A 19,024-nucleotide genomic window follows, 5' to 3' on the forward strand; every position below is an offset into this window, starting at 1 on the left:
GATCCCCCTTCAAGAAAGGACTTTCTGTACGAGGTGCTAGACAGCTGTCACAGACTGTCTCAACTGTCAGCCTTCAGGAATTGTTGAAGCTTCTGGAGAGACTTTCACAGACACGCCCATCCTGCAGGCAACCCATATCCAATGACTGATCATGGGGGAGGTGTCCAAGCCCAACACTGGACCTACCCTTCAGGCTCTCTGCATTTCAGTCTTCCCATTGGGCCACCCCTGGTGAGCCTATATCCTTTCTCTCCTTTCTACAGGTGTTAATTTCAAGAACACTCTCTCATAAACATTTAATGTACAAAAGCAATTTCTGAGTTGGCTTCCTCAGGAAGGAGGGAGCCATGTGGATAACTCAATGGAAGAGCATTTCCTCCAAGAGGACACATTAAGTGCAAAGGCCATCAAGTCAATACCTGTATGATAATGACATGGCAGTACACAGAAGGGGAAGGAAGCTGCTTGGCTTTCTGTTGGCAACCCAGAGGAGCCAGCTAATGGGTAGTACCTAGCTTGCCAGGTATTAGGTAGGATCTTCCTCGTGGGGAAGCTAAAAACTTCACAGGTAAGAGGCAGGAGAGAGAGAGAGAGGGAGAGAGAGAGAGAGACTGTGAAATGGAAGTAGTTTTGATTTTGAATTTAAACGTATATCAAACAAGCCTGTTTGAGACTTCAAGAACTCTGAAGCCTGTGGTTTTTCCCAGTGATGAATTATCAGGGTGTTTCTCAACGGAGGGACTAGTGGGACCAATGTTTAAGCTGGATTCTCATCTCTCTGTCTCTCATTTCTCTGTTCCTATACTGTCCAAACTTCCTCTTTTCCTACTCCTGTTTTAACTGCAGTCTTCTCATACATCTTCACTTTCACATTCAAGGCTTCCAGAGGGGAAGGAAACAGCTTTGCCCAGTCTAGGACAGTAACAGGTACATTAGGACTCCAAGAATACTATGAGTTATAAAGAGATTGCAGAGGTTAATCACAGAAAATAAGCAATGCCTTGAAAAGAGCTCAAGAAGATGGTTATATCATCCATGTTTCTTTACAAAAGCAATTGATTCCAAAGTCATTTTCCTTTAATTTTTTTAGAACATAGAGAAAAATGTGCATGTGTGAGAGTAGACACAGACTGATATTTATATGCTAAAATCTCTATATTGTGGGTTCTAATTTTCAAACATTATTACTGTTACTTCTCTTTATGTCTGTATTCAGGTGTCTGATTCAAAAAAATAAGCCAGGAGGAGTGGTGCATGCCTGTAATCCCAGCAACTCAGGAGGCTGAAGTAGGAGAATTACAAGTTTGAGGCCAGCTTCAGCAACTTAGCAAGGCCCTAAGCAACGTAGTCAGACATGTCCCAAAATAACAAACAACAACAAAAAAGGGATGGGTGTGTAGCTCAGTGGTTAAATGCCCCTATGTTCAATCTCCAGTACAAAACAAAACAAAACAAAACAAAAAACAGTAACTTTAGATGAGGGAATCTTTGAATAACTTTATTGTACCCAAGCATTTGCTAAGATTTCATGTATAAATTGGATACTTTAACTCTTAAGGAAATGAGGCTAAAGATTAACTACCTAAGGGTTCTATTTGAATTACTATATCTTATAATATCTAAATTCCCGGGCTGGGGATGTGGCTCAAGCGGTAGCACGCTTGCCTGGCATGCGTGCGGCCCGGGTTCGATCCTCAGCACCACATACAAACAAAGATGTTGTGTCCGCCGATAACTAAAAAATAAATATTAAAAAATTATCTCTCTCTCTCTCTGTCTCTCTTTAAAATAAATAAATAAATAAATTCCCATCACCAATATTTAAGATACTAATAGACAAAGATATCATAGATGATCAGAAGTAGAGGATAATGATAGCTCTAATTTCTATGTTGTCTGGGGGTTGTTTTAAGGAGAGAGCGTGAGTAATGATGTTAGGGAAGAGGCTCCCACCAAAATGTGAATTTCACATTGCTTGTTCTTTCCTGTACCTTCAATGACTAGAATGGTATTAGGCACACAGCAGGTGCTCAATAAAAAATTGCTAAAGAATGAATAAATTAATAGAAAATAGACGATTTAGACTTTGTAAATAAACATTGCTAAATCAACCTGATGTTTTCAGACGAGGTGTCCTTCAGGATTCCATTTAGCTCTGACATTCTACGACTTAGAAAAAAAGAAAAGGAAATCATTACCATTCCTTCTACCTCCCTTTATCTACTTTACCAGATAAATAGTTGGCCTTCTGTATCCATGGGTTTTGCATCCATGCATTCAACCCATCAAGGATCAAAACTATTTGGAGAAAAAATTGCATCTGTACTATATGGATAGACTTTTTTCTTTTTCCCTAAACATTAGAGTATAACAACTATTTGCAGAGCATTTACATTGCATTATATAATACAGATAATCTAGAGAGGATTTAAACCACACAGAAGGATGTATGTAGGTTATATGAAGGACTGCATCATTTTATATATGACTTGAGCATGCATGAACTTTGGTATTTGTAAGAGGTGGGTGTCCTGGAACTGCTCCCCTGTGGAGACTGAAGTACGCTTGCATTTCTGTTGTGGCAGGAAGGAATAGACAAATGATAGCAAGTATAATCTTGTCAGTGGCTATTACCTCCTTTGCTCCGCCTACGGAGTATTTAGATACTTATCTATGCCTAAATCCCTGCTGATGTGCTTTGAAAGTAGTTGATCACCAAGAATGGAACATGTTTGACCTAAATCAATTCTACTAAGCCTATACTCCTTGATGCAGTGATTGGTTGAGGCTTGGGTTGACTAATCCAAGCATCAAGGTTAGTACTTTGCTGGCAGCAAGGATTGACAAAAATAAATTCTTGTGTCCTGTCAGACCATTGAGGCAAACAGAGATTTGTTATAGATTTCTGGGAAAGGTAATTCTGGGACTGTTTGAGAGTGCTACTAGAAGACATTTACTTTCTTGTCTGCATGGTTGTATAATGTGGCTGTAAGAGGAGAAGCGTTACAACTGTTGTGTTGTCACGAATGTTGTGGCATGGAGTAAATGCACATCCCAGAAGGTAAAGCCAAGAGAGGGGGGAAAAGAAAATAAGGCTTTGATAAAATCATTGAGCTCTTGCATCAAACTGGACCTGAAGCACATTTTACCTTAAGATTTTCTAGTTCATGAACCAATAAGCACCTTAATTGTTCACCCAAGATTGTGTTTGATTTTTACAGTTCCCTTTGAGGGAATGAGTTTAAATTTTTGAATATTCAGAATTAAATGAACTGGTGATCATCTGAGTGCTCAGAATGAGCCATACATGGGGGTGGCAGAGCAGCACTTTTGTTCGGGATTATTTTTGTCTCTTTGTTCCTCAGAACAATTCTTTCCTACTTACCTCTCACAACCCCACTAGGATAGTGTGACACAACCTATTTAGGATTGATGAAGGAAATTTAGGAATTTTTTTTTTTTTTTAGAATAAACATTAGGACCCATGGATTAACTTGGGAGAATAATGCATGAAGAGTTGTACCTTAATTCCACCACACCAAAAAGAAACCGTGTACCCATAAGTACTCCCCCAGTGTGCCTCCCCCAGTTCTTGGCAACCACTAATCTTTCTGTTACTGTGGATTTGCTTATTATCTTTTATATATTTTAAGACTCTTTTCGCTTAATAATTTACAACCTTTTAAAATCTTCCCTCTGCTCCAGTCTTTTTTATTTTATTTAAATGACTGTCTGCTAAGCTGGGACTCTTCTAATTTAGAAAGGTTCAGTTAATAGCTGTGTTTCTGATTCCATAAATCCTTGCAGTCTAAGATAAATAAAGCTTCATGTTTAGTTTTTCCCTCTATTAATTATTTTTCCATTTTGTTACAAAAACAGTTCAGTGAGCTAAAATCCTAAAGAGGGAAAAGGAATATGAAAAACAGGAGAAGGAGTAAGAGCAATAAGGAGAAGAGGAGGAAGAGGGGAAGGAGGAGGAGAAGAGGGATGAGGAGGAGGAAGAGCAATAAGGAGAGGAGGAGGAAGAGGATCAGAAGGAGGAGGAGGAGGAGAAGCAAGGGGAGGAGGCAGGGAAGAGGGAGGAGGAGGAATATGATAGTATCACAGAGGAAGGAAAATTTTGTTGATAAAAACCAAAGAAAAAACAGCCAGTGAATGATTCTAAAAAGAAAATCGCCCCACTCGAAAGGAATTGAAAAACAAAACCAGGTCTTACAGAATGAAAAAAATATTTTTTAATCTTACAGATGAGGAGAGAGGCTTGTAAGGTATATTTCAAAGAAACCCTTCATTTTCACATTAAATCATAATTCCTTTCAGTAAGGCATCTGGTTTTGGGTGTGCATTTTAAATGTTTTATTAGCCATCAGGGAAGAACATGCAGCAATTTTATAATTTTGGAAAAAGCGTTTATTCTTGGTAAAGAATAAGAGATCAGAAACATCTTTTTACACAAGAACAAAAGAATCACCTGATTATGAGTTTTTATTATATAGCAGTAATTTGAGATTAACTAGGATGAGACAACATAAAAACAAGTGTACTAGAACAGCATGTAACAAGGAGAAGTCTATTGCCTATCTTTACTGATTTCCAAGCTTAAGAAACATTGTGTGTTATTTCTTCAAGGAAGATTAACTGAAATTCTATATATTAAATTTTAACTCAAAAACAGCCTTTCTATCACAAACTGTGGATGACAAATGCTCTTCCAATAGTTTTGAGACTGCAAAACAGTAAGGTGAATGTGAGAAACAAGCAGATAAGTAAAGAAAACTTATTTTCCCTACCTCTAGGCTTGATTACTGGAAAGGATTTCAAGTAAAAGCCATAGCTTCAGAGTAAGGGATATGTATTTCTAAATTTTGTTGGGAGAGAGTAAAGCAATAAGAGTAGAAGAAGCAATTATAGATTTACAGAATCAAGAGGGAAAGGTGTTTATGAGGGGTTAAATATGGTAAATAATTATTTGACACTCCTTGCATGGACAGACAAAGTCCAATTTCCCTTCCATTCAATCTGGGCTGGTTTTAGGGATTTCCTTGACCAATAAAGTTCAGTGCCATTAATACTGAGTGATTTCCAAGGTGAGGTCAGAACAAACCGTGCAAATTCTCTCCCTGGTTTCTTGGACTGTGTGCTCCCTGTGCTCCTCAGAGTCTCCTTGTTGAGACATTGCCCTTGGAGTCCAGTGGCTAGGCAGGGAAACCAGGCAGACACATGGGAGACAGCGTGCAGGAGCTTGGGTTAAAGCCCCACCTGTGCTTCCAACTGGAAGTTGGCACCAACTGCCAGGGATCTTTGACATCCAGCCCAGCTGAGCCTTAAAATAATTGCAGTTCAGCCAATATCTGATTGCAACTGCATGAGAGAGTGTTAAGGTAAGTTACCCAAATGCATTACCAACACCTCCAATGTAAGGAAAATAAAATGGCTGTTTAAGCTGCTAAATCTGGGGGTAGTTTGTTATGCTTCCAGAGTTAGTCCTGATTTTGTCAGACTGCACCAACAACTTCTGTCACGTCAGGCTTTGCATGACGAGGTTGCTGGATTTGCAAGGATTCAGCCCTGTTTAAAAAGTTGCAATAAACAAGTCATGTAATTATGGGGTAGTATTATAACATCAAGGTGAACTTTTAATGATTTTGTTGCTTAGTGAAGAATCTCCTTAAGCCTCTTATATATGTCTTCATTACATCAAATAGTAAAAGAAAAAAAAAGAAAGAAAAAAATTACATAATATGTCCTTTATCTCTACTCTGCACTTAATCTGAATGACATTAGACTGCAGGAACCAGTATTCTACCTACTTGAACTTTGCTACCAACTCCCTGTCCTTCGCTCTTCCTGGGAAGGGCAGACTTGGATTACAACACTCCCTGGACCTGCCAGAAATTCAGCAACCTCTGCTTTGAGTTGGTTCCAGGGCAGAGTGTTCAGAGCAAGATCTGCTGGCATTAACACTTACATGTGATTAAATTCTGATCTGCTGAAAACATCTTTTGACTTTTGCCCTGGTATTGCCCCCTATCCTCCACTTTTCTCTCTTCTCCTCCTCTCTTCTTTCTTCTCCTCCTCCTTCTTTTTTTCTCCCTCCTCCTTCCTCTTTCTCCCCACCCCCCCCCATTCTTCTTCTTTCTCTTCCTTGCTCTTCTTCATTTCTCAGGTCTTGGGGTGTTTACTTACCTCCCATTAGACTAAATGTTAGAAATGTGTTCCTAGCATATCAATCCACAAAGTATACCTGTCTGGAATACTTTAAATCAATATTGAAGCCTATTTCATTCTTTATTTCAAAGAGCTCTGTACTGGTGTAGGACAAGAGATAAAATTTACTACCAACCTATTTGAAATATCTGGTTGTATAAATCCCTCATTCTTTCTTTTGCTGTTAGGTCATTGAACTTTATCAAGCATTGAAAAATCTACGTCACTTCCCCATGATTTATAATAACTATTAACCAGAAAAATACCAGGCCAATGTGGTATTTTTGGATGCAGATATACTGGAAAACTGGGGAAAGTCAGAGGGCAATTGGGTGTAATTTATTGTTCTTTGTTTGCATTTTTTCTTTAATCAACCTTGCAACTTCTTGAAAATTTTTATTTAAAAATAATTAAATAAAAATAGAATTTTTCATTTTGCTTTGTAGTATGCTATGTTTTACAGGTTTTTGTAATTTTTTTTTGTAAATGTATTTGTTTGTAGCAGAAATTGCAAACTCAAAAGCCAGTGAAAGATGGGGATAGGGTAGGAGGTTGGGGGATGAGGGCCTGTATGGTGAGGTAGACAAGTAAAGACTGTCAGCTTTGTAAATACATTTCATAGCAGTATGACTGAGTTTAAAACAAACCCCTTTTGATACTTCAGTCCTTTTTGTTAATGTTTTTAATTTCATTACGTATCTTTTTTTTCTTAAAAAGGTCCTAGTTCTTACAAGTAGTTTCTGTTTCATAGTGGTATCATAAGATGAATACCTATTACCGAGACATGACTTGTAGGAATATTTTTTACTTCCACAAGAAATATGCTCTTGTCTCATTTTCCACAAAAGCTGTGGGGAAATTTGTCTTTCACTTATCTACCTTTGATACAGGCATGAATGCAAAGAAATGTGTTTGTTTTTTAAGAAAATCAGCAGGTAAAAATGTAATGATAAACAATAATCCACACTTGGTTTGTGTGTTGAATAGAAAACAAAGTGGTGGGCACTGAGTTGGAAAATGCAGGCAGCATACAATAAGGATGTCAGTCAGGTCCAGCTGCGTGTTTTGTAAGAAACTCAGAATATAGGCCAAGTTTTGTCATATCTTATGATTTTCTATGGCTCAAATGAAGTTTGGATAATAATCTTTTGATTTCTAAATATTGGTAACCAAGTCAACCTACAAACAAATGTGTGAGTCAAACAAAGTTCACTATGGCAATATGTAGCTTCAGGGCTGATCACTGAGGATCTGGGGATCTGGGCTTTAGAGGATGTATCCTTATGTGAATCTGGAAGGTTATGGTGTACAAGTATAGTTTTTGTCTTTTTATATGATCATAACTAAATCGCTATTAACAGCACTTTTGCTGACTTGTAGCCAGTGACTTGCTTTCTCTTGTGCTTACATGGTGGAGAGGAAACATGCTCTCTTTCTTCCTCTTCTTTTTTTTAAATACCTATTTTTTTTAGTTTATTTGTTTATTTCTATGTGGAGCTGAGGATTGAACCCAGCACCTCGCATGTGCTAGGTGATTGCTCTACCACTGAGCCACAGCTGAGCCACAACCCCAGCCCTCTCCTATTCTTATAAGAGTGATAATCTCATCATGAGGGCCTTCCACTCTCATGCACTCATCTAACCCTAATTACCTGCCCAAAGGCCCCATCTCCAAATGCCATCACCATGGGGTTAGGCCTTTAACAAATGAATCAGAAGAATGAAATCCAGACTAAACTAAATGTAATTTATTTGTTCTATTCAGTTGATTAAGTCATACCCAACCAATTAGTATATTATCTTCAATGAGATCTCTTATAGCATCCCTCAGGAAACTTTTTTTGTTTTTCTTCTTCTGATCACTAGCAGGACCTCAATGTGAGCATAGTCTACAATGATGTTAGCTCATCTGCCCGCCACCTGCCCAATAAATAAGCAAGCCCTTTAAAATTTTTAAGTTTTATTGCTTATCAGAGCAAGGAGCTAGGTAAAGATAAATATGCCCTAGCATAACATGATAAATTGCACTTCTCTAGAATTTTATTTATTTATTTATTTATTTTAGAGAGACAGAGAGAGAGAGAGAGAAAGAGAGAGAGAGAGAGAGAGAGAGAGAGAGAGAGAGAGAGAATTTTTAAATATTTATTTTTCAGTTTTTGGTAGACACAACATCTTTATTTTATTTTTATTTTTTATATGGTGTTGAGGATCAAACCCAGCACCTGTGCATGCCAGGCGAGCGAGTTACCGCTTGAGCCACATCCCCAGCCCTCTCTAGAATTTTAAACATTTATTTTTTTCAGGTTAGAATAAAGATATGTATTTACATATCTCCTAGACAGTAAAAGGGCATCATATTTTCAAGAGGAAATTTCCTTAAAACATTTTGTAACTACCCATTATATCTTCAATATTGGTAGTCCTGTTCCACAGATGTTTTTCCCTCAACTTTTGATTCTTTCTCTCTTTCCTTTCCTTTGTTCCTTTCTTCCTTTTTCTTTTTCCTCTCTCCTTTCTCCCCTCCCTCTCCATTCCCCCTCCCCCTCCTCCTTCTTTCTCTCTGAGTTTATTTCTAGCCTCCACCACTCCCCATTTGTGTGTGGTGCTGTGACTGGAGTCCAGGACCTTGTACATAGTAGGCAAGTGCTCTGTTTAAGTGCTCTATTCCTGAACTATATCCACAGCCCCTCTATCTTTATTCCTAATAGTGATGCTTCTAGCCTTGTCTCCCAGTATCTGACTTGGCTTTTAGCAAAAGTTATATTTTCCTGCCTAATTACTCTCTTTCCATAATCACAGCCTAAAAATGCCGTCAATGCAGAATAACAGCATCCTTTATTTCTTACAGAGGACATTTAGGCTTCTGAAGAAAGCACATTGGGGCATACTAAATTCCCAGCTTCTATGGTCACCTCAGAAGCATTCTCTCTGGGCTCACATTTTCATTAAAAGTATTATTAGCCAAGAGTCATGTTTCACATCTATAATCCCAGCTACTTGGGAGGAACCCAAGTTTGAAGCTAACCCATGCAATTTGGGAATATCCTATTTCAAAACTAAAACAATTTTAAATGGGTTGAGGGTATAGCTCAGTGGTAGAACATTTGCCTAACATATGTATGTATGAGGCCCTGGGTTCAATCCCCAGTACTAGAAAAAAAAAGTAATATTAAGAGAAAAGGAAACATTGTATTATAGCACTAAAAGAATGTGCACTAATATAACATTTATATAGTATGTGGTCTTAGTGTTATAGACTGATAAGCTACCCCATTCAGGTTTTGAATCTCTAATCTCCTATGTGAATATATTTGAGGATAGAGCCTTTGAAAAGGTAATTAAATGCACTGGGGATGTAGTTCAGAGGTACAGCACTTCCCTAGCATGTGCAAGACACTGCATTTCATCCTCAGCACTGTAAAATTTTTTAAAAAAGAAACAATTAAATTTAAATGAGGTCATAAAGATGGGGGTCTAATTCAGTAGGACTGATGTCCTTATAATAAGAAATCAAGGATGTGTGCATAGAGAAAAGGCCATATGAGGACACAAGGAGAGGCCTCAGGAGAAATCCAACCTGGGACACCTTGATCTTGGATTTCCAACCTCCAGAACTGTGAGAAAATAAATTTCTGTTATTTACACCACATAGTCTGTGATATTTTGTTATGGAAGCCCTAGCAAACTAATACACTATGTTTCCTCTTTGCTCTGAGGTCTAGGAAACTCAGAATCAAAAGTGAAGTTTGCAATAACTTGTTGATTCCTCTAATTCCTGTAGTTTTAGTCTTTATTCTGTGACACAGATTTTTTTTCTACTTCTGTTTTTCTACTTCAATAGCTTATTATTTGTTTTTATTGTTTACTGTCTCAAAGCCTTTGTAGGAGAGAAAGAACAAAGAAATAAATAAGAACTTAAATGGATTCCTTAAAGATTCTTCTCTTATTTTACAGGTGCACCTTCTCCATCTTGTGTGCTGGTTCCTTTCATTTCCTAGACTCTTTAATGTTGGAGTGCTGCAGGGCTCAAACATACCTTGACTTTCTCCTGTGTCAGCTCACTTTCTGCTGTCTGTCCAATATCTTTATTTTGATGTTATTTAATAGGCATCTCATTTAACTTGTCTGAAGCCAAGCCAACTTCAAATTCTTCCCTCTCCTTCCTGCTATTCCTAGTGTTGGTAGTGCTATCTCGATCTTTTCCAATGGAGTAAAAAGCAACTCCAAACGCCAGTTGCTTGGGCAACACTTTGGAGTCACCCTCAGTTTTCCTTTTCCTGATCTTCAATTTCCAATCTGTCAGCAAGCCCTATTGTCTCTCCCATCAAAATACATTGTTTTAGTCTCCCGCCCGCACCCCCACCCCAGCCACTGGGACCAAAAGACCTGACAAGAACAATATTAGGAAAGTTTATTTGAGGGCTTACAATTTCAGAGGTCTCAGTCCATAGATAGCTGACTCCACTGCTCTGGACCCAAGGTGAGGTCAAACCTTTGGCAGAAGAGAAATTTCTCTCAGGACGTGACAATCAGGAAACAGGGAGAGGATAAGCCTGGCTCACAGGGACAAAATACATACTCCAAAGGCATGCACCTAGGACCCACCTCCTTCAGCCACATCCAACCCACCTAGAGTTAGTGTTACCACCAAGTTAATCCATAAAGTGAATTAATGCATTGATTAGGTTAAAGGTTCCATAACCTGTGAGGATGGCCTTAGGCCTGAGCCTAAGCAACTCCATTTTAAAAACTCCAGTTTGAAATCTGCAGTCTCACCAGGCACACCCACAGAGCCCTCCAATATGGCCTCAAACAAGTTACTTCCCCTCACCCAGATTAACAGAGTGAAGCCCCTTGACAGGCTGTCCTTGCCTGATAAGAGGGAAAGGCGAGAAGATCAGGGTGGAGACCACCAGATAGATGTTTCTGACCCCAGGGTAAATGATGTCATGAAGAAATCTGGTGGTAGCTGATAAGGATTGAAAGGTGGGGTCAACCCCCCCCCCCCCAATTTAGTATAAATAATAGAGCTGATGAACAGGGATTCAGTTCTGGAGATACACTCGATCTGGAGAGCCTGATGAGGACCTGATATCCCATCACTTGTCATCGTTCCTGAGCCTCTGAGTGATCCTCACAGCTCTCAAACTCTACCGCCCCATCGACCCTCTCCTCAGGAAAAGCCTGCCTTGGTTCCAGACCTGATCACTGCGGTCTGAGTTCTGAGTGAGTGTGCATCTGCTGGACATAAAGCCTAAGGCTTAATACTTTTGAATTTAGCATGCAGAGGGAATGTCTGTCATTAGCCTGTCATGATTAAGTGTGTTTGCAGTGCTTAGAATTAATCTAGAATGGTTTGCTGTGAATTGATTATATCTATTGCAGTACCTAGCATTAAGGATTGTGGTTTTCTTGATTAAGAACCTGTAGAGTGAAATTGTATTGATTAATTTGAGTGAATAAAGCATTGAAAAGGGCAGAAGTGCGTGGACATTCTTTATTTCTCCCCTCGACTGCGTACAACACAATTTTGACCCCTCGAGACAGTACCCAATCATTTCACCTCTAAATTTTCTTGCCTTGTCTCTCACCTGAGCTTGTGGCGGACACCTCATATCGTAACCATAACATACATCTAAGAGGTGGCCATTTTTAACACCTTCCTTACCCTAGTAGTGGAAGCCATCCTCGGTCCTCCCATTGATTATTGTCTACTAAATAGCCCTTTTGTTTCTGTTTCCCATAACTACTACACCATCTCATTAAAATATAAGTCCAAACAGGTTACTTCTCCACTTTTAACCTTGTTAAGGGTTTTCACATTAATGAGCAATAAGGCTCATCTAATGATCTGTAAGGCACAATAGGATCTAACTCTGTCTACCTCTCTGACCACAAGCATATTCCCTTGGCTCACTTGACTCCAGACACAGAACCTTGTGCTTGCTGCTTCTGTCTGGAACATAATATCCTCTTCTCCAGGATAACTGCAAGGCCCACTCTTCTCTCCAAGTCTCTTTATTATTTAATTAATCAAGATAACTTTATTAGACAGGTTTATCTTGTGATGTGCTGGTACATGTTTAACAACCTGTTCACTGGGTTAAAAAAAAAGTATTATGCTCGAGTGTACATGATAACATACTCTTAAATTTATCTGCATTGTTGATATTTTGTTTGTTATTTTCTTAAGTTTAGACTCTCAGTTAACAATGTAGTAAATCTTGGTTTGTTGTTTTCAGTGAATTTTCTGGTGTAAATACTCCTACCATGGTCTATCTCGAGCTGCTAAAATGTCACAGAAAGTGGGGCTGGGAATAGAAGTGCAGTAATAACTACCATTTTATGGTATTTTCACCCTGCAGACATAATAACCTTAAAATCATGGGTAATAATAAGATGTAGTAATACAATTAGGAGGTCTTAAATATTTATTACCTTTGTTTTTATAAAATTGCTACAGTTTTGATCTGAAATGGCCTCCAAATGCCCATGTGTTAAAAGCCTGATCCTTAGCCCCGATACTATCAGGAGGTGGTAGAACCTTCAAGAAGTGGGACTGGTAGAAGGAAGTTAGGTCATTGGGGGCGTTCCTTTGAAGGAATATTGGAACCCCAGCTCCTTCTCCTTCCCCCTTCTCCCCCTCCTCTCTTGCTGCTTCCCTGCCATTAGATAAGCAGGCTTACTCTGCCATATACATCCATTCCTGCCATGATGTTCTGCCTTGCCACAGGCCCAAGGTACCAGGACCAAGCAACCATGGACTGAAACCTCTGAAAATGTGAGCCAAAACAAACCTAAGCAAATCCTTGTGTATTGATTATCTCAGGTATTTTTTCACGGTGGTAGAAAGTTGACCAACATAAAAATTTAAAGTTTACATAATTTAATTTTTGGTGATGTTCGTGTACACCATTTGCCGCTTCTATATTGACCATACTATATAAAATTTCTGTTTCCTTCTAGTAACTCTTTATTACATTTATCTTGCTACATTTTTCTACATTGACATAGAACACATTATATTACATTTATTTATTTTTTTCTCCACTAGAATTTAAGCGAAGTGAAACCAGGTACTTGGCTTATTTTATTTGCCTCCCAAACACCAGTGCTTAGAGTAGAGCTTGCATATCATTTAATGTTTATTTATTGAATAAATAAATTTATTAATATCTTATTCAAATAGGATATTAGCCTATTATGGAAAAAAATGGCTATGAATTCTAATAATACTTGGTGTTATAGATAAATGCAACAGTCACATTAATAGTTCATCTAATTCTTACAGCTTCCTAAGAAAGGAGGCATTATTATTATTACTATTTTGTGCCTAAGAAAACTGACCACAGACCTGCCCAGGGATACACAGCAGGTAAAGAACACAGCCAGCATTTATACTATTACATTTTGGTTTCAAGAACACTTTTTTAAAAACTTCAATAATTTTTAAAATTATGGTAAATTTTTTAAATTGATATAAGTAGATAATAGAATGACAATCCCTAAATAACTATCATTCACTTTTAACAATTATCATCCTAGCTAATTTGTTCTTTCTATATCCCTTTCCTCAATTGGATTATTTCCAAATCATCATTAATCTCTAATAATAAAGATAATGATTGTGCGTGTTGGCACACTTCTGTAATCCCATCAACTCCATAGGCTGAGGCAGGAGTTGTAGGCCAGCCCCGGAAAATTTAGTGAGACACTGTTGCAAGATAAAATTTTTAAAAGGGCTGTGGATGTAACTCAGTGGTAAAGCTCCCCTTGGTTCAACCCTGTAGCAGGAAAAAAAAAAAAAAGATAAGCATATGTTGTTGTTGGGAATTGGTACTATTTATTTTTGGCTCAATGTTTTTTGGTCAGTTACTTAACATTTCTAAAACAAAGTTTCTCATCTGCAAAATAGATATACCAGTTTTTCACCTTTTTTTTTTTTTTTAGTATTAAAGGAGACAATATAATGAAAACACTTTGTTAAACTATAAAGCAGTCTATAAAGTTCATTTTTCAATCCCTGTGTCATTACCTGCATGGTGCTATTGGCACAATTAAAGGCTCTCAACATCAAAGCTGACTTTGGCTGGGAACACAGGAGCGTGGCCTGCTTTTCTCTGGCAACGTGGTTTCACAAATAACATTATGCATCGTAAAACTGCCCGAGATCTTACAGAGTCAGCAGTCACATGGAAGGCATAAACTCTTTGGAGATTGTAAAGTCTTAAGAGAAAACAAAGTATTACTTTTAGTAATATTTGAATAGTAGAGCCATATTGTCCAACATCATATGCATTTAAAAGAACTGATCACAACTTGCTTCTCAAATAAGAATATGAACTCTTATAGATTTATGTAGCAATGTATATGGTGAAAGTTGGAACAAGATGAAGTGACATGATCCTGTGGCATGACTTGGTAGGACCTAAATTGTACTCTGTCATGAAAATGAAATCTTCTTTTCAATAATTAATAATAATAATAATAATTCCAAAATACCTATAGATTTCTTTTCTTTCTTTCTTTTTCTTTTCGGTAGTGAGGATTGAACCCAGGGGCACTTTGCTTCTGATGCTACATCTCCAGCCCTTTAAATTTTTTTTTTTTTTTTTAATTTTGAGACAGGTTCTCACTAAATTGCCTAGGCTGACTTGGAACTTGCAATCCTCCTGCCTCAGTCTCCTAAGCACTGGAATTACAGGTGTGTGCCACTTCTCTGGGCACTCATATAGTTCTTTTTTTTTAATTAGTTGCTCATGACAATACAATGATCTTGACATATCATACATTTGAATCAAATGGGGTATAATTTCTCATTTTTCCAAGTGTACAGGTTGCAGAATCACATTGGTTATACAGACACGTATATACAGCAATACTAGTGTCTATTTTATTCTGCTGCCCTTCCTATCCCCCTTCTTTCCCCTCCCCTCCCCTCCCATCACCGATCTCTACCCAATCTAATGTGACACATTTCTTTTTTTTTCCCCCTCACAACATCATACATGTATTTTGTATAATGATGAGGTCTCCTTCTATCTTCTACGCAATTCACCTTTTCCCTCCCATTCCCTCTCACCTCTCTTCCCTATTTAGTGGTAATCTTCTTTTCATGCTCTTCCTCCCTACCCTATTTTGAGTCACCCCCCTTATATCAGAGAAGACATTCAGCATTTGTTTTTTAGGGATTGGCTAACTTCACTTAGCATAATCTGCTTTAATGCCATGCATTTCTCTGCAAATGCCATGATCTTGTTATTTTTTAGTGCTTCGTAATATTCCATTGTATATTTTTAATATGTGTCAGGCATTGCTCTAGATTCTTAATGTGTAACAATTCACTTAATCCTCCCAACTCCACAAGGTAGGCACCATTATTATCTCTTTCTGGAAGACAGGGAAACTGACTCAGAGAGATTAAAAATTTGCCCACATTATGCAACTATTAGCATGGATTTATGATTCAAACTCTGGTGACTGGCTTCAGAGTCTGTGCTTCATGTTGTCTCTCCCGTTAAAAGTAAAAGGAATTATTATTATAGTGTTTTCCGAATGCTTAGCTATTCAATGGCTCCTTTTATAATTCTTATTTGTGAAAAAACAACCATGAAATCAATGGCTCGGTTAGCTGGTCATATTTTCTCCTAAGATACACCAGAAAATAAATCTATACTTACTGAAGCAAGAAATACAGCTATCTGCATTCCATTCCAGATGATCCCACCTACCATGATCTTGAACACACTGAGTTATGGTATAGACGGTAGCAAAACCGAAATAAAGAGTTAATATATCAAAATTTGTTCTTATACCAAGTACATTATAGATTTAGGTTTATGGACATTCTTGTTAAGAGACAACAGAAATAAACTGCTTAGATAAAAGGCTTTGAAAACAAAAATTAAAATCAAGGATTAGTAAGGTTAATTAGTCATGATGAGATTAGTAAATGAGTATTAGACATGCGTTAGGCAGATAGGGTTAAGGCCCCTGACCCCAGGAGTTCACAGTGGAGTAGACAGCTCACGACCAGTGACTCCATTGGTGGCTGAAGGTACTCCAGAACCCTGAGTCTGTTCCTGAGGCGAGCTTCACATGATCAACATCCTGATTGGACAGCGGTGTGTGAGCACTTGGTGCCCCAGTGTGACTGAACTCAAAGATCTACTTCTTTAAAATCTCTAGCCTAAGGTCTTCAAGGCCACCTAACTCCCCTCTACCATTATCTTATAAATTCCTAGGCAATAAACACCCATTGGCAGCCCTCTTTGGGAACCCTCTTGATCCGGGAGCTTAGCTTTCTTTCTGTTACTTTAATAAATCCTGTTATAAATTGATCTCACCTTTTGTGCCTTTGGATCTCATTCTTCAAACTCATGAGACAAAGAACCACACAGATCCTCGAGCCTCAATGAATTTTTCCAAGAGTTCTTATTTTCTGACACTGAGTTTTCTTTTCTTCTCTTTCTTTTACTCTTTCCTCATACTGAAGATTGAACCCAGGGTGTTCTTACCACTGAGCTAAACCATAGTCCTTTTTATTTTGTGGAAGGTTCTTGCTAAATGGCTGAGGCTGACCTCAAATTGGTGATCCTCCTACCTCAGCCCCCTGAGTTGCTGGGATTACAGGGTGCACCACCTCAGCTACACAGCTCTTATTTTCAAGTACCTTGCAGCCCACTGGGCAAGAAAGATCTGCAGATACTCTAAAGCAATGTGTTGTTACAGAGACGGCTTATTTATGATCTTTTGAAAGGATATTGGGATGGGGGGAGAAGAAGGAGGCCTCAGAAGGTTACAGAGGAAAGAGAAGGAAAAGCCTAATATTATTAGTCAATTGTATGGAGGGAGGAAAAGTGAAACCCAGGGATTGGCACTAGTATGTGCAGAAATTATATACATACTTACACATAGTTTTTTTAAAAAATACTGTATGCATAGATTTTTCTGCCTCTGTAGCTCTACCTCCCTTGACTATATTCGAAGAATTTTATACAAAAGAACTGGAGTTGAAGCTACAACTGTGTTTACTCTAAAGTAAAAGTAAACAAGTCTGGGCATGCCTGTGGAGAAGCAGAATACCACCAAGGTTCTAGTTTCCTGACAATAAGGCAGCATGATACAATGTTAAGGATGTAGCATATTTGAAGACAAATTACAAGGAAGCAGAGAGTCATATTTCAGAATTTGGGTGTCTGGAAAATAAGTTAAAAATATTTTCAGTTGTTCATGCTTATATATTTTTCAAGAATCCTTTTGGAAACAATTTTAAAAGGCACATATTTAATACAATAATTAAATATCATCATTGTTCTACTTTCTTCTTCTGTGAAATTAATATTTAACTTTCACATAGGATAAGAACAAGTGGTACTTGCCCTTCTGTGTCTAGCTTATTTAACTTAACATAATGTCTTTCAGTTCCATCCATGTTGCCAGAAATGAAAGAATTTCATTTTTTTTTTCCTGAATAACAATCCACTGTGTGTGTGTGTGTGTGTATGCCACATTTTTTTATGCATTCATCCATTGATGGACGTCTATTTTAATTCTGTATTTTGGTTTGGCTATTTTTTTTTAAGCACAGGGAATTGAACTCAGAGGTGCTCTATCACTGAGCTATATCCCTACACTTTTTTTATTTTTAATTTGAGACAGGGTCTTGTTAAATTTCCCCGAGTTGACTCTAACTTGTGATCCTCCTGCTTTGGCCTCTCAAATTGCTGGGATTTTAGGTGTGGGCCACAGTGCCCGACTTGGCTATTGAAAATAATGTGGAGACAGACCAGATTCTGGGTCTCTCACTTGTCAACTGTGTGACATAGGATAATTAATCCAACACCTCTGTATTTTCATCTGTAAAATGGCAGCACCCCCTATTCTGAGAGTGGTTAAAAGATTAAAAGGAGAACAAGTGAAACCAAACGGGTCAAGATATCTAGGGTCTAAGAGGACAGGACAGTGGTGCCAGCAGCTCTAAAGGAAAAAAGCCCTCTGGGACACATTGGGCCTTCTTCCGCCAGCCTTCAGTGTAGACTTGGATGGCCTGCAGCAGTGTATGCATATGTTTTGATGTGGGGCAGGAGAGACTTCATTAATAGATGTTCCTGTTGGCTATCACTTTGGTTGTCAAGGGCAACAGAAGTCATCACCTGAGTGATCTAAAACAGAACAGTCTACAATATTCAGAGGAACACATTCCTGATTTTTGGTAGGCTCAGTTTTCCATGAGACATGATGGGACAGAACAGGAAAAAATTCTGAGGTCTGAATTCCATGTGATTGTTTTTCCCTCTTGGGCTGGTGGGTTCTGGGGAATGGTTTCCATTTAAGTAATAGTAGAAGAGGGGAACCAAAGAAATTTCTCCTAATAATAGAAGTGAACAGGATGTGACAAATAATATAGTGTGGACAACTGAATTGGTCAGTATCCAGTAACAAATGGTAGGAAGTACAATTTCAAGGTAAAAGATTCTGAGATATGAATTTGAATTCAGTGGTAAAGATTTCCATCTAATTTCTCAATGTGTTGTTTTAATACAAGGCAATCAAAAAATTGAATATTGGCTGGGGATGTGACTCAAGCGGTAGCGCACTCGCCTGGCATGCGTGCAGCCCGGGGTTCGATCCTCAGCACCACATACAAATAAAGATGTTGTGTCCTACTGAAAACTAAAAAAAAAAAAAAATAAATATTAAAATTCTCTCTCTCTCTCTCTCTCTCTCTTTAAGAAAAAATGAATAATAGAAAACAAGCACAATTTCCTTTTTTAAAAAAAAAATTTTTGGTACTGGGAATTAAACCCAGGATGCC

The sequence above is a fragment of the Urocitellus parryii genome, chromosome 8, assembly GCF_045843805.1.
Source record: "Urocitellus parryii isolate mUroPar1 chromosome 8, mUroPar1.hap1, whole genome shotgun sequence".
Taxonomy (NCBI): Eukaryota; Metazoa; Chordata; class Mammalia; order Rodentia; family Sciuridae; genus Urocitellus; species Urocitellus parryii.